Below are 17,075 nucleotides of genomic sequence, written 5' to 3' on the forward strand. Positions count from 1 at the left end.
ATTTTAGTGGAGACAGGGTCTTGCTATGTTGCCTGGGCTGGTCTACAATTCCTGGATTAAAGGATCTTCCCGCCTTGACCTCCCACACTACTGAGATCATAGGTGTGAACCGCCGTGCCCGGAGACAAGAAGTCATTAAAAAATATAATCCCAATACCATCATCAACCAACCATCTCACACCATTGCTCTTTATCACTGTCAACTCTCCTTCTAGCTCCAAATTTCCAGTCGTTTCATGTATTTATTGTTTGAATCAGGATCCAAATAAAGTCTCTCTTTGGGATTGTGTGATTCGCCTCTTAGGGTTTTTTGATCCTGACAGCATCCCACTTTGATCTCTGTGCTGTCCCTTGCAGTCCATTTATTGAATAAATCAGGCCATTTCCCCATACTTTGAATTATGCTAAGTGTATTCTCATTATGCTGTTTCTCATACTGTGAATTTTGCTAATTGTATCTTATGATGTTGATTAACTTGCTCTTCACTTTGTTCTAGTTTTGATAAATTAGTAGTTTAATCTCAAGACTTGGTGAGATTCAGGCTGGACTTGATTCAGGGCAAAAAGGCTGTGCCAGTTTCTTCTGGGAGGAGGTGTGTACTCTCTGGAGATCTTTTTTTTTTTTTTAATTGGTGGTGTTAATGGCCACTGATCAATTACGGATTGAACAATGAAGGCATTGGTTGTATCATTCCTTCGTTTATGAGCTGCCACCCTTCGAAGAGATACGGCTACCCTAAGAAGGGCCGTGCATGAAGAGACACTGCTACCCCAGGCAGAGCCTTGCATTAAAAAAAAAATGAAGTAAATATAAAAAAGAGATGCTGCTTCTTATGAACTGTTACTCACTTGTACAACTTATATAGAAAACACCACTTCATGGCTTGATTTCTTGTTTACCATTTTTCAAAATCATGGGCTGTTTCATTTATATCCTTCAATGGTGACCACTTCTATTAATTATACTTTTTTTTTTTGAGACGGAGTTTCGCTCTTGTTACCAATGCTGGAGTGCAATGGCGCAATCTCGGCTCACCGCAACCTCCGCCTCCTGGGTTCAGGCAATTCTCCTGCCTCAACCTTCCGAGTAGCTGGGATTATAGGCACGCGCCACCATGCCCAGCTAATTTTTTGTATCTTTAATAGAGACGGGGTTTCACCATTTCAACCAGGATAGTCTCGATCTCTTGACCTCATGATCCACCCGCCTCGGCCTCCCAAAGTGTTGGGATTACAGGCATGAGCCACCACGCCCGGCCTAATTATACTTTTTTTAGACAGGGAGGGCCTAGTTCTGTTGCCCAGGCTGGTATGCAGAGAAGCAGTCATGCCACTACAGCCTCAAACTTCTAGGGTCAGGTGACCCTCCCATCTCAGCTTCCTGAGTAGCTGAAACCAAAGACACGGACCCTCAAACCTGAGTAATTTAAAAAATATTTTGTTGAGACAAAGTCCCCGTGTTGCACAGGCTGGTCTTGAACTCCTGGATGAAGTGACCCTCCTAACTCAGCCTCCCAGAGTGTTGAAATTACAGGCACGAGGAGCTGTGCCAGCCCACTTTTATTTTTTCAAAAGGATCATTATGAATGCAGATATTCAAACATATCTGATATATCTCAATTCACTGCAACTATTATCCTTACTAATGTACAAAATGTCCTATCTTTGGTTAGAAGGAGGCCCTTCAGATTGGCCCTTGGAACATGTTGAAATCATCCTAATAATCTTTGATGGATTCTTTGCTATCCAGAGTGATAGTATGTTCCAGGCTCCTTACACATTTCCGGCCTAGACCTGGAATCAGCACTTTCTCCAGGAAGCCTTGTTTCCTTTCATTGGGCAATGGTATTTTGAGACCACAATCTTGGTGCTAGGGGCAAATAGTATAATTTTAGAACTTAAAAAACTGCCTGGCTCGTGTCTGTAATCCTAGCACTTTGGGAGGCCGAGATGGGTGGATCACCTGAGGTCATGACTTTAAGACCAGCCTAAACAACATAATGAAACCCCATCTGTACTAAAAATACTAAAAATTAGCCAGGCATCATAGTGGGAGCCTGGAATCCCAGCTACTTGGGAGGCTGAGGCAGGAGAATCACTTGAACCTGAGAGGTGGAGGTTGTGGTGAGCTGAGATTGCATCATTGCACTCCAGCCTAGGTAAAAACAGCAAAACTGTTTAAAAAAAAAAAAAAATTTAAAATTAATTAAAAAATTAACATCTTTATAGAGGTGTAATTTACAAACTAAAATCTACCCATTTTAAGTGTACAATGATTTTGTGTGTGTGTGTGTGTGAGTGTGTGTGTGTGTATGTGTGTGTGTGTGAGAGAGAGAGAGAGAGAGAGAGGGAGAGACAGGGTTATCACTCTGATACCAAGGCTGGAAGGCAGTGGTGCCATCATGGCTGACGGCAGCCTCAACCTCTTGGGATCAGGTGATCCTCCTGCCTCAGCTCCCTGAGTACCTGAAACTACAGGCTTGTGCCACCACACCTGTTAAAGCGTTTAAATTATTTGTAGAGATGTTTCCCAGGCTGTCCTTGAACTCCTGGGCTCAAGTGATCTTGCCGTGGCCTCCCAAAGTGTTGGGATTACAGGTGTGAGCCACTGCAGTTAGTCCAATTCAATGATTTTTAGTACATTTAGTATATTTGCAGAATTATGTGACAATCACCAAAATCTAGTTTAAGGACATTTCATCATCCCAGAAAGAAACTCGTGCCCATCAGAGTCACTTTTCAGTCTCATTCGCAGCCCTAGTCAACTAGTAAGCTGCTTTCTATCTCTATATTAGGCTGTTCTGTACCTTTCATATAAACAAAATCATGCGACGTGTGTTCTTTTGCATCTGGCTTCTTTCCCGAAGCCTTGCGTTGCTGAGGTCGATCACTGTGGTAGCATGCCTCAGAACTCATTTTTGATTGCTGAATAGTATTCCTTTGTACTCCCCACATTTGAATTCCTTCGTCAGTTGATGGGCATTTGGCTTGTCTCCACTTTTTGGTTCTTGTGAGTGGCGTTGTTGTGAACATTCACCCACAAGTCTTTGTGGGAACATACATTTTCATTGTTCCTGGTTAGATACCTAGAAGTAAAGTTGCTGACTTTAAGGCAATTTGACTTTATTTTATTTTATTATTATTTTTGTCCTGAGCCCCTTGCAGCTCTGCTAGAGAAGGCGATTTTATTTTTAACGTTTTGAAAAACTGTCATACTATCTTCCAAAAAAGTGGCTGTAGCATTTTACATTCCCACTGGCAGTGTGTGAGGGCTCTGTTCTCCACGTCCTCTCCAGCACTTGGTGTCACGCGTCTGCTTGGTTGTAGTTATTCTAGTGGGTGGAAAGAGACATCGCGTTTTGGATTAATTTGCATTTTCCTAGAGACTGACGATGTTGAATGCTTTATACTATGCTCATTGGACATTAAAATATTATCTTTGGAGAAATGTTTCTTCATGTTCTTTTCCCATTTTTAACTTGGATTGTCTTTTAATACTGAGTTGTAAGAGTTCTGCTGGATATATTGGTTATTAGACATATGATTTATAAATCTTTTCTCCCATTCTGCGGCTGTCTTCCCCTTTCTTGATTGTATCTTTTGCTGTGCCAAAGGTTTAAATTCAGCTGATGCTCAATTTTTTATTTTCTTGCTTTTTCCCTTTCCTCCTTTTCCAGGTCTCACTAGGTGGTTCTGACTGGTCTTCAACTGTGCTTTTGATGTTGTATCTGAGACATCAGTGCCTTACACAAGATCACAAGAATTTACTCTTACGTTTTCTAAGAGTTTCATTGCTTTTAGTTTTACATTTAGGTCTGTGATCCCTTCTCAGTTAATTTTTGTGTATGGTGTTAGGCAGGGACCCAGATTAATTTATTTGTACATGAATATCCAGTTGCCTCACCACCGTTTGTTGAAAAGTCTATTCATGGTTGGAAACGGTGGGAGGCCAAGGCTGGAGTATTGCTTGAGTCCAGGAGTTTAAGGCTGACATCTGCCTAATTCTCCCCATAATTTCTCCAACATCTGCCTAATTCTTCCCCCACAGCAAGCCCCGGGTAACCACCATTCTACTCTCTGCTTCTATGAGTTCAACATTTTTTTTTTCCTTTTATTTTTTCTTTCTTTCTTTCCATTTTCTTTAATGAATCAGTTCCTAAGCAGAGTTCAACTTTTTAAGGATCCACACATGAATGACATCATGCAGGGTTTGTCTTTCGGTGCTCTGCTTATTTCACTTAGCATAATATCGTCCAGTTTCATCCATGTCATTGCAAATGCAACAATTTTTAGGCAGATGTTGGAGAAATTATGGGGAGAATTAGGCAGATGTCAGCGTTAAACTCCTGGACTCAAGCAATACTCCAGCCTTGGCCTCCCAAAGTGCTGGGATGACAGTCATTTGAACCCAGGAAGTGAGGTTGCAGAGTGAGACTCTGTCTCAAAAAACAAGAAAAGAGGAGATGAAAGACTTGCTAGAGCTAGGTGTAGTGGCTCAGGCCTGGAATCCCAGCTGGGAGGCAAGATGGGAAGATCACTTGGGGCCAGGAACTGGAGACCAACCTGGGCAATCAAAAGACCCAGTCTCTAAAAAAAAAAAAAAAAAAAAATATATATATATATATATATATATATATATATATATATATATAAACATGGTCAGCAGGGCACAGTGGCTCACATGTGTAATTCCAGCACTTTGGGAGGCAGAGGAGGGCAGAACACCTGGGATCGGGAGTTTGAGATCAGGCTTACCAACATGGAGAAACCCTGTCTTTACTGAAAATACAAAATTTAGCTGGGTATGCTGGCGTGCGCCTGTAATGCCAGCTACTAGGGAGGCTGAGGTAGGAGAATCGCTTGAACCTGGGAGGCGGAGGTTGCAGTGAGCCAAGATCATGCCATTGCACTCCAGCCCGGGCAACAAGAGCAAAAAAAAAACCACAGGGTCTCATTCTGTCGCCCAAGCTAAAGTACAGTAGCATGATCACAGCTCACTGTAGCCTTGATGATCTGAGCTCAAGTAATCCTCTTGCCTCAGCCTCCTGAGTAGCCAGGACTGCAGGAGCACACCACTGTGCCTGGATTTTTTTTTTCTTTTTTTTTTTTTATTAGAAACAAAGCCTCGCTCCATTGCCCAGGCTGGTCTTGAGCTCCTGAGCTCAAGCAATCGTCCCAGCTCGGACTCCCAAAACACTGGGAATACAGGTATGAGCCACTGCTTCCAGCCTACATGAAATTTTGTGCATGTGTGAGATGGAGTCTTGCTCTGTCACCCAGGCTGGAGTGTAATGGTGTGATCTCAGCTCACTGCAACCTCCATCTCCAAGGTTCAAACGATTCTCCTGCCTCAGCCTCCCGATTAGCTAGGATTACAGGTGCCCACGACCATGCCCAGCTAAGTTTTATATTTTTAGTAGAGACAGGATTTCACCATGTTGGCTAGGCTGGTCTTGAACTCCTGACCTAGTGATCTGCCTGCCTCCGCCTTTCAAAGTGCTGGGATTACAGGCATTAGCCACTGCACCCAACCTAATTTTTGTATTTTTAGTAGAGATGGGGCTTCGCCATGTTAGCCAGGCTGGTCTCAAACTCCTGACCTCAGGTAATCTACCTGCCTAGGCCTCCCAAAGTGCTGGGATTACAGTTGTGAGCCACTGTGTCCAGCCATATAAATGTTTTTAAAAATATTAGCCAAGGGTAGCGGCACACACCTGTAGTCCCAGCTACTCCAGTAGCTGAGAGAGGAGGATGCCTTGAGCCCAGGACTCTGAGGCTGCAGTGAGCTATGAATGTGCCACTGCTCTGAAGTCTTGGTGACAGAGCCCCTGTCTCATAAAAATAAAAAAAATTAAAAGGGAAGGAAGGAAGGAACAAAGGGAGGGAAGGAAGGAGGGAGGGAAATTTAACTTATCAGGCAGTCCTATGAATAAAAGAGAAAAGAAAAGAAAGGTGGCCAGGCACAGTGGCTCACACCTGTAATACCAGGAGTTCAAGACCAGACTGGTCAACATGGTGAAACCCCGTCTCTACCAAAAAATTCAAAAATAAATTAGCTGTGCATGGTGGATTGTGCCTGTAATCCCAGCTACTTGAGAGGCCGAGGTAGGAGAATTGATTGAAACGGTACCCAGGAGGCAGAGGTTGCAGTGAGCGGAGTTCACGTCACTGCCCTCCAGCCTGGGATACAGAGCAAGACTCCATCTCAAAAAAAAAAGGAAGAGAGAGAGAGAGAGAGAGAAAGAAAGAAAGAAAGGCTGGCGTGAGGGAGTAGCAGTGGCTGCCCCAAAATGTGCTCAGCTCAATGCCTCCGTTTCATCCTCTCTGTGTGTCAGCTTCTCACTCCCCAAAATTTCCCCAGTTCCTCCTCCTGCCACCCCCCCACAAAGTATATGGGGAAGAGAATGAACTCAACTATCAATTATCTGGGGGCTAAACCCATGGTTTACGTAAGGTCCCCATTTTGCTGGGCTTTTGAGCCCCTTTACTGCTTGTCAGACCACAGTGTGTCTTCATTCCACCAAGAAACTTAATGCCTACAAACCCTGTATCCTACAGGAGCAAAGGAGGGGAGGAGACTCACTAATCCATTTCCAGAATCCATTACAGAACCCAAGGGTCCTAAGTGGAAAAGGTGAGCCCATGTCATAGAACTAGGGAACTGTGGAGGCTTTGAAACACATCTACAAATGCATTGTAACACCTCCCTTCAGGAGGTGGAGCTAAATTCTCCTCCCCTTGAGTATGAGCTGGACTTAGTGATTTGCTTTTAATCAATAGGATATAGCAGGGCGCGGTGGCTCACGCCTATGATCCCAGCACTTTGGGAGGCCGAGGCGGGTGGATCACGAGGTCAAGAGATCGACACCATCCTGGTCAACAAAGTGAAACCCCGTCTCTACTAAAAATACAAAAATTAGCTGGGCATGGTGGTGCGCACCTGTAGTCCCAGCTACTCGGGAGGCTGAGGCAGGAGAATTGCTTGAACCCAGAAGGTGGAGGTTGCGGTGAGCCGAGATCGCGCCATTGCCCTCCAGTCTGGGTAACAGCAGCGAAACTCCGTCTCAAAAAAAAAAAGGATATAGCAGAAGCAATATGTGACTTTCAAAAGTAGGTCAAAGAAGCACTGTGGCTTTCTCTTTGGTGTTTCTTGAACCATTCACTGTGGAAAACCCACTGCCATGTCATGAGGACTGAAGCCTCCTGCCAACAGCCATGGGGATGCGCCATCTTGGAAGTGGATCTTGCAGCCCAGCTGAGCCTTCACATGACTGCAGCCCAGGCCTGCGTCACTCCCCACACCACAAGATTTCTCACTATGTTGCCCAGGCTGTTCTTGAACTCCTGGGCTCGAGCAGTCCACCTCCCTTAGCCTCACAAAGTGCTCTGATTACAAGTGTAAGTCACCACACATGGCCAAGGCCTGTATCTTGACACAAGCTTGTAAGAGCCCTGAGCCAGAACCACCCAAACTAAGTTGTTCCCCAATTCCTGAACCACAGAAACTGAGATAATGTTGGCTGTTTTTAAGCTGCTAAAATTTCTCTTAAGCTGTGAAGTTTTAGAATAATTATTACATAGCAATAAGCAACTCATGCAGGAATACTCCCAAGTTAACAGCCACGGTCTAGATGGTTATAAGGAGTTTTCCGAGACAAATCGTTCTACAAATCCAACACATTTCTGCAGGATAGAGATGAAGAAAAAGGCCGTGGCAGAGAGGCACCTTGTCTTCGGTATTTAATCAGCCCAATCCTTTTTCCTGCGTTATGTGTCTTCATGACAGTGAAACCTAAACTATTCCCTCATTTGCTCTCCTGTCTCTTTTTTCTCACCACAATGGATGCTCCATGAGAACAGGGACTTAACACACTGAAGTCCACCCACTACTCCCTAGGATCGTGTCTTGCACTAAGGTAACAAACAGAATCAGATACTCCTCACAGACCTTTTGTCTCCCGTGAAGTTGCAGCTACCCCACTCAACTCCATCACTCCTATCCCTTGTTAGCCTCTCACATGAAACTCATTTAGGCCAGGCACAGTGGCTCACACCTGTAATCCCAACACTTTGTGAAGCTGAGGCGGGTACATCACTTGAGGTCAGGAGTTCAAGATGAGCCTGGCCAATACATCAAAACCCCCATCTCTACTGTCTCTACGAAAAATACAAAAATTACTAGGGGGTGCTAGCGGGAGCCTGTAATCACAGCTACTCGGGAGGCTAAGCCAGGAAAATTGCTTGAACCCTGGAGGTGGAGGCTGCAGTGAGATGAGATCTCGCCATTGCACTTCAGCCTGGCCGACAGAGTAAAACTCTTTTTCTTTCTCAAACGATAATGATAATTTTTTTTTAAAAAAAGAAAAACATTGAGTCCTAAGCCAGGCAGTCATGATGGCTCACACCCATATTCCCAACAATCTGGATCACTTCAGGCCAGGAGTTCAAGATCATCCTGGGCAACACAGAGATTCCCCCACCGCCACCTCTACAAATTAAAAAAAAAAAAAAAAATTTTTTTTTTTTTTGAGACGGAGTTTTGCTCTTGTTACCCAGGCTGGAGCGCAATGGCACGATCTCGGCTCACCGCAACCTCCGCCTCCTGGGTTCAGGCAATTCTCCTGCCTCAGCCTCCTGAGTAGCTGGGATTACAGGTATACGCCACCATGCCCAGCTAATTTTTTGTATTTTTAGTAGAGACGGGGTTTCACCTTATTGACCATGATGGTCTCGATCTCTTGACCTTGTGATCCACCCGCCTCAGCCTCCCAAAGTGCTGGGATTACAGGTTTGAGCCACCGCGCCCAGCCAAAAAAAAATTAATTTTTAAAAATATCAACTAGGGGTGGTAGCTCAGACCTATAATCCTAGCACTTTGGGAGGCCAAGGTGGGTGGATCGCTTGAGTCCAAGAGCTCAAGACCAGCCTGGGGAACACGGTGAAACCCCATCTTTAACGAAATTAGCCAGGTGTACTGGCGTGTGCCTATGGTCCCAACGGCTTGGGAGGCTGAGAGGGGAGGATTGCTTGAGCCTGGGAGGAGGTTACAGTGACTCAAGGTCACGCCACTGCACTGCAGCCTGGGAAACAGAGACTTAAAAAAAAAAAAAAAAGCCCGATACACACCAGTAGTCCTAGCTATTCCAGAGGGTGAGGTAGGAGGATCACGTGAGCCCGGGAGTTTGAGTCTGTAGTAAACCAGGATGGTGCCACTTCCCTGTAGCCTGGGCAACAAAGCGAGATTCTGATCTCCAAAAAATCAAAAATAAATAAATATAAAGATTCCTGGCCAGGCACGGTGGCTCACGCCTGTAATCCCATCATTTTGGGAGGCCAAGGCAGGTAGATTCCTGAGGTCAGGAGTTCAAGACCACCCTGGCCAACATAGTGAAACCCCGTCTCTACTAAAAATACAAAAATTAGCCAGGTGTGGTGGCGTGCACCTGTAATCCCAGCTACTCAGGAGGCTGATGCAGGAGAATCACTTGAACCCGGGAGGTGGAGGTTGCAGTGAGCCAAAATCATACCATTGGATTCCAGCCTGGGTGACATAGTGAGTCTCTGTCAAAAAAACAAAAAAACCTCCTAAACCCATTATATCCATCACCAAAAGTCCTAGAGTCTGGCAGTGGGGAGCACTGTCTGTTCCCTCTTCCCTCCTGCAGTCCTTCCCTCCTTCAGGTGTGCTGACAGCCATCTCTGCCCTCCAGGGCCTCCAGTATGAAAGCTCCACATTTTCTAGAAACGATGTCATTGTCAGTAAATTCCACAGAACTGTTCCAGGATCCCAGAGGACTTCATCATGGTGGGGTTTTTTATCCCGCATGTTTCTTTCTTTTTTTTGAGACTGAGTTTTGCTCTTGTTACCCAGGCTGGAGTGCAATGGTGCAATCTCAGCTCACCGCAACCTCTGCCTCCTGGATTCAGGCAATTCTCCTGCCTCAGCCTCCTGAGTAGCTGGGATTACAGGCACATGCCACTACGCCCAGCTAATTTTTTTTTTTGTATTTTTAGTAGAGACGGGGTTTCATCATGTTGACCAGGATGGTTCCATCTCTTGACCTCGTGATCCACCTGCCTCAGCCTCCCAAAGTGCTGGATTACAGGCTTGATCCTGGCTAATTTTTTGTATTTTAGTTGAGATGGGGTTTCACCATGGCCAGGATGGTCTCGATCTCCTGACCTCATGATCTGCCTGCCTCAGCCTCCCAAAGTGCATGGATACAGGCATGAGCCACCTCGCCCAGCGTTTACCCTGATTTTTTTTTTTTTTAATTTTTTATTGGATTTTAGGTTTTGGGGTACATGAGCAGAGCATGCAAGACAGTTGCATAGGAACACACATGGCAGTGTGCTTTTCTTTCCTTCTCCCCTTCACCCACTACCCTGCTTATTAACTGCAACTGGCATTCTTTTCAGCAAAACAAATGGACTATTTCCAAGATGACAATTTCCTTCCTAAGGAAGTTGAAATCCTCTAACCGGTTTCCATGACCACTGACGGAGTCCATAGATCCATGTGCCACAAAATTCGACCACAAGACGTAGGGTTCTAGCAAACTAGGAGCATCAGCCCAGCGATGGTGGCTCACACCTGTAATCCCAGCACTTTGGGAGGCCGAGGTGGGTGGATCACCTGAACCCGGGAGGCGGAGGTTGCAGTGAGCCGAGATCGTGCCATTGCACTCCAGCCTGAGCAACAAGAGCAAAACTCTGTGTCAAAAACAAAACAAAACAAAACAAAACAAAACAAAAAAACCAAACTGGGAGGGAGTATGTGTATAATGACGGACAACAGTTTAAAAAAAAAGAAAAAGAAAACTGGGAATGTGTGAGCATTACGTTTTGCTTTCGTTTTTGTTTTTGTTTTGGTAATTAGGATCCTAAATATATGAACAGAGCTTACTATTTAAAGGAATCTTTCAGTAAAGTGCCCAATATACTGAGTATCTGAGCAAGACAGGGCAGGCATGAATTATGAAACTGAACTCTGTCCAATACAGTCTCTTTTGCGTTCCTAAATCTATGTCCCTCCTCCCTTCCCCTCTCCCTTCCAATTCCACACCACCTAGTGGCCTCCTCATGTGCACAAGCCCCCATGCCCTCCCGTCCCCATGGCAACAGGAGGACCTGCACATCACAAATCTCAACACATTTCTCTCCGCTCAAAATCTCGAGGGGATTCCAGCTGTTCTTAGGGGAAGTGCAGATCCTCTGTTCCTCCCGGCCCCTCTGGCACCCACCCTGCATTCACTGCCTCTGCTCCAGCCCCGCTGGCCTTCCTTCGACAGTTCCCCTGCCCCTCCTCACCATCCCACTTCATCTACACACAGCCAGGAAAGCCCTCCCGGACATCCTTACCTAAGTAACCCTGCTCAGCCTTCAGATGCCAGCTCAGAACACCTTCCCTGACACCTTGACTGGGTGAATCTCCTCCCCTAGCACCAGCTCTGGGGCACCATGGGCCTCACCACAGCTGTAAGCGCCCATCTGTTTCTGTGACTACTGGATTTACATCTGTCTTCCCCATATACTGTGGAGGCTCCAGGAAAGCAGGAACCTCTTCTAATTTTTCTCCTTACTGTAACCACAGTACCCAGCACCAATCAGGGACTCAAGACATAGGTGCTGAATAAATGAATGAATCAATGAATCAATGAGCCATCATCTCAATCAATGAGCCATCATCTCAATGAGCCATCATCTGCCTGTAACTAATAATTTCTGAGTCGCACAGCCTTTTTTCAGTCCCCTTTTCATTTCTCTCCCATCTCTCCTGTCATTTGCTTTTGTCTTTTATTTTTATTTATTTATTTTTTGAGATAAGGTCTCATTCTGTCACCCAGGCTGGAGTGCAATGATGCCATCTCAGCTCACTGTAACCCCCACCTCCCGGGTTCAAGCAATTCTCCTGCCTCAGCCTCCCAAGTAGCTGGGATTTCGAGTGCCTGCTACTGCGCCCAGCTAATTGTTGTATTTTTGATACAGATAGGGTTTCACCATGTTGGTCAGGCTGGTCTGGAACTCCTGAACTCAGATGATCTGCCCGCCTCAGCCTCCCAAAGTGCTGGGATTACAGGCCTGAGCCACCGTGCCTGGCTGTTTTTGTTTTGTTTTGTTTTGTTTGAGACAGAGTTTCACTCTTGTTGCCCAGTCTGGAGTGCAATGGCGTGATTTCAGCTCACTGCAACCTCCAACTCCTGGATTCAAGCAATTCTCCCCGCTCAGCCCCCCGAGTAGCTAGGATTACAGCCATGTGCCACCAAACCCAGTTAATTTTGTATTTTTAGTAGAGAGGGGGTATCTCCATGTTAAGTCAGGCTGGTCTTAAACTCCTGATCTCAGGTGATCCACCCACCTCAGCCTCCCAAAGTGCTGGGATTACAGACCTGAGTCACCATGCCCAGCTGTCTTTTTTTTTTTTTTTTGTCTTTTGTATTTTTCTAAAACAGGATCTCATTCTATCACCCAAGCTGGAGTGCAGTGATGCCATCTCAGCTCACTGTAACCTCCACCTCTCAGGTTCAAGCAATTCTCCCACCTCCTGTAGCTGGGACTACAGGCACCCACCGCCACGCCTGGCTAATATTTGTATTTTTAGTAGAGACGGGGTTTCACCATGTTGGCCAAGCTGGTCTCAAACTCCTGACCCCAGGTGATCCTCCCCCCTCGGCCTCCCAAAGTGCCGGGATTACAGGCGTGATCCACAGTGTCTGGCCTCCTCTGTCATTTAAGCTCTGGCAGAATGTCCCCTCCAAGATGCGTTCCTGATGACACCAGCCAAACAAGACTCCTCTTGTCCCTGCTCCCCTCCCCGGACTGGAAGGGCCCCTCAGCCCCCTAGATACTCAACGTGCAGCACGTTCTCTAGAAGGCAGGGGCTTTTAGTGTTGTTTGCCATTTTACTTCCCCATGCCAGGAGCTCTGTAAATTTTGCTGCGATTGAATCCAAGCAGAATGAAGCAGAAAACAAGCCCTCTCCCTCCCCACCCACAGCCCAGTCTCTGCCTTTGATGCAGCCCAGATCCAAGGCATGGATGGAGCTTTGGCTTGAAGGGGAGGAAAAATGCCTACAAAGTAATTAAAGAAGGAGAGAGCAAGTGAGCTTGAAAGCAAAACCTTGAGAAGCCCAAGGGCCGGCCGGCTGGCCTCCCTCACAAAGCCTGGCACACAGTCCAAACTCACTACACACTGAATTAAGGACTGAGTGAATGAGAAGTTCACAGCCTTGAAGCTCCTGGGGGCATTCCTGGCAGCAGGGTTGAGCAGAGAGATGCTAATGGATTGCAGCCGCCAGCGCCAACTCCTCTAGGAAGCCCAGAGCGATTGTCCTGCCTGGGACAGCCTGTCTCTCTTTCCCCTTTCCTTTCCGTTTTTTTATTTTCTGAGACACAGTCTCCTCTGTCCCGCAGGCTGGAGTGCAGTGGTGCGATCTCAAACTCCTGGGTACAAGCACCCAGGGCTCAATGCCAAGGAACGAAAGAACACCAGGACTTCCCCATCGCTCACCGAAACCGAAGCATCCACCGTGGGCAGGGCTCCCAGCAACGCCTACTCCCCAGACTGTTGCAGAGGGAGTGCACAAAAATACACAGTTGTGCCCTGCGCACAGACACACACCGATGCAGAGATCGGTCACAGAGCCCCAGGGGAGCTGGGTCCACAGCAGAGATCAGGGGCCCTGCAGCCAACCTGTACCCACAAAGGACCTGTCCCTCCCATCCCAGCTGTGCCCACAGAGGCAGTCCTTCAGTTCTGAACAGGAGCGGCTGTGACGCTCAAGCCTTCTTTCCTGCCAGGAGGCTCCTTTCCCCTTCCCCAGGACTGGGAGTCCCCCCTCCCAGCCCCAGCCACCAGCCAAGCAGTCTTACTTCTTCACTTTCGGGTACTTCATCTCTGCAATGGCGTTCGTGGCTTCTGTCTGCTTTTCCTTCAGATGCTGGGGCCACATGTTGTCCACCCAGTCCACCAGGTCTACCTGAAAGACCAGCGTCAGCGCTGCACTGCCCCATTGCAGAGCCAGACACAAATACCCCTTTTCCCTGGGGAGTCCTTGGGTGCCCCCCACCTCCCACTGTGGGTTCCATATTCTCAACATGGGAGGAAGGAAGGGCAGGGATGACAGGACCCCTGCTTTATAGAAGGGAGAATTGAGTCCCTTCAACAGGGATGAAAGTTGCTGGGGGTTGGGCATGGGAGCTCATACCTCTAATCCAAGCACTCTGGGAGGCTAAGGTGGGAGGATCACTTGAACCCAGAAGTTCAAGGCCAGTCTGGGCAGCATAGCAAGATCCCTGTCTCTACAAAACATGTTACCAACTTTAGTCACGCCCATGCCTCCAAGCCCAGCCAGCCACACCCACATGAGCAGTTTTGCAAGGCACAGCCCAGGTGGCAGGGGACACGGAAGGAGATGAGGTGGAAGGGGTCTGGGGAGGGTACCTGGGTTCCAGACCTACCACGGTCGAATGCTTGACCAAGTGCTCCAGCTTGGTGTGGCTGAACTCCAGACTGATGACATACAGCTTGTCCCGCTGGACCTCAGGCGTCTCGTAGTATTGGGACATGCTCATCTACGTGCCCTTCTGGGTGTTCACATCCATCACGTCCACAAGCCGCCGGCTCCCTGCGGGCAGAAGCGACACACGGGTTGCTCATGCGGACTTAAGTCTTCAGATCCTACATGGGAGCCTCTCACTAAACAAACGCAGCTCCTCCACCCCAGTCCTCATGCCTCTTCCATGACTGTTCAATCACTGTGCCTGTTGCATTTCCTTCCTGGATCTGTCTCCCACCCACCTGCTTCCCTGCACTACCACGGCCTCCACGCTAATCCAGGATGACCTCAAAAGCATCCTAAAGGGGCCTGGGCAGCAGGGCACAGAGGCTCACACCCAAAATCCCAGCACTTTGGGAGCTCAAGGTGGGTGGATCACCTGAGGTTAGGAGTTTGAAACTAGCCTGGCCAACATGGTGAAACCCTGTCTCTACTAAAAATACAAAGATTGCCAGGCATGGTGGCTCACACCTGTAATCCCAGCACCTTGGGAGGCCAAGGAGGGCCAGTCACCTGAGGTCACAAGTTCGAGACCAGCCTGACCACCATGGTGAAACCCTGTCTCTACTAAAAATACAAAATTAAGGGCCGGGCACCGTGGCTCATGCCTGTAATCCCAGCACTTTGGGAGGCCGAGGTGGGTGGATCACCTGAGGTCAGGAGTCCGAGACCAGTCTGACCAATATGGTGAAACTCCATCTCTATAAATTAAAAAAAAAAAAAAAAAGCAAAATTAGCCAGGCATGGTGGCGGTCACCTGTAATCCCAGCCTCCTGGGAGGCTGAGGCAGAAGAATCACTTACAACTGGGAGGCAGAAGTTGCAGTGAGCTGAGATCACACCATTGCACTCCAGCCTGGGCAACAAGAGTGAAACTCCATCTCAAGAAATAAATAAACAAACAAACATACGAAGATTAGCTGGGAATGGTAATGGGAGACTGTAGTCCCAGCTACTTGGGAGGCTGAGGCAGGAGAATCACTTGAACCTGAGAGGCAGAGGTTGCAGTGAGCCAAGATCATGACACTGCCCTCAAGCCTGGGTTACAGAGCGAGACTCCGTCTCAAGAAAAAAAAAAAGGGCTTCCTAAAGGAGTCTCCGGAATAGCCCCTCCTACGCACCCTCAACACTATAGCCAAGGTAAGCTTTCTAAAACAGAACCCCGACAGGGGCACTCCTCTCTCTGCTTAAAACCTTCAATGCCCCAGGCACAGTGGCTCACAGCGGTAATCCCAGCACTTTGGGAGGCCAAGGCAGGCTGACTACCTGAGGAGTCAGGAACTCCAAGGCAGGAGTTCAAGACCAGCCTGGACAACATGACAAAACCCCATCTCTACTAAAAATACAAAAAAAATTAGCCAGGCATGGTGGCACACCCCTGTAATCCCAGCTACTTGGGAGGCTGAGACAGGACAATCGCCTGAACCCAGGAAGCGGAGGTTGCACTGAGCTGAGATCATGCTACTGCACTCCGCCTGGACAACACAAGACAAAAAAAAACCTTCAACGGCTCCCACAGCCTACTGAAGACTCCCTTAGCTGCACATGCAAAGCCTTTCTGTCTACTTAGAGCACTAGGATAGCACTTACCTGTGCAGAAAATGAGCTGTTAGTAGTCTCCCCACCCAGAATGTGATGCCAGCAAAGTTACTGGACTTCCGTGAACCTCTGTATCTTCATCTTACCAACCATTCCAATGGGCTGGTTTTAAAGATGAAATCAGATGATGATGACCTGTCACAGTGTCTGACACACAAGTGAATGGGCCTCCCGTTCCTCCCGAGTGCCCATCACAATTCCTAAATAGCAAATTCCCTTTTGTTTATTTATTTATTTATTTTGTTTTTAATAAAGACAGGGTTTCACCATGATGGCCAGGCTGGTCTTAAACTCCTGACCTCAGGTGATCCACCCACCTCGGTCTCCCAACATGCTAGGGTTACAGGCATGAGCCACCGTGCCTGGCCAGCAAATTTCTTTGTCTACTTTCTTTTCTTTCTTCCCTACTATTTTTTGAGGACAGAAGTCCTATCTGTCTCTTGCTTGCTACTCTATTCCAAGTATCAAGAATGGAGGCTGGCCGGGCATAGTGGCTCAGGCCTGTAATCCCAGCACGGTGGAAGGCAGAGAGAGCTGACGGTTTGTCAGGGTAGGGGCTCCAGGGCTAACACAGAAGCTTCCCATCTCCTAGCGTAGAGGGCCTTCCCTTCTTTCTGGACAGGCTGCATCTTCCTGAGTAGGGGGCACTCACTCATTTGTTCCATTCTGTTCTGCCGTCATTCATGTGACGTCATATGACACATGCTGGGCAGGACACTCAATGTTCATTATTCATTTTTTTAAATTATACTCATTTTTTTGGGGGGATGGATCTTGCTCTGTTGTCCAGGCTGGAGTGCGGTGGCGTGATCTTGGCTCACTGCAACCTCCACCTCCCGGGTTCAAGTGATTCTCCTGCCTCGGCCCCCTGAGTAGCTGGGATTATAGGTGCAGGCCACCATGCCTGGCTAATTTTTGTA

The 17,075-nt window shown here is 47.5% G+C and overlaps 1 long non-coding RNA gene across 1 annotated transcript in view; it reads right to left on the bottom strand.

The window, feature by feature from the left end:
• Positions 1 to 3,122: 3,122 nt before the first annotated feature.
• LOC144577970 (uncharacterized) overlaps positions 3,123 to 17,075 on the bottom strand; it is a 68,993-nt gene continuing 55,040 nt past the window's right edge. The window contains exons 4-7 of the long non-coding RNA XR_013522836.1: positions 14,460 to 14,626; positions 14,207 to 14,300; positions 13,872 to 13,978; positions 3,123 to 3,332 (exon numbers count right to left, since the gene is read on the bottom strand). This is a non-coding gene — a long non-coding RNA (uncharacterized LOC144577970). The remainder of the gene's footprint in view (positions 3,333 to 13,871; positions 13,979 to 14,206; positions 14,301 to 14,459; positions 14,627 to 17,075) is intronic.

This window comes from Callithrix jacchus, chromosome 1 (genome assembly GCF_049354715.1).
Source record: "Callithrix jacchus isolate 240 chromosome 1, calJac240_pri, whole genome shotgun sequence".
Classification (NCBI taxonomy): Eukaryota; Metazoa; Chordata; class Mammalia; order Primates; family Cebidae; genus Callithrix; species Callithrix jacchus.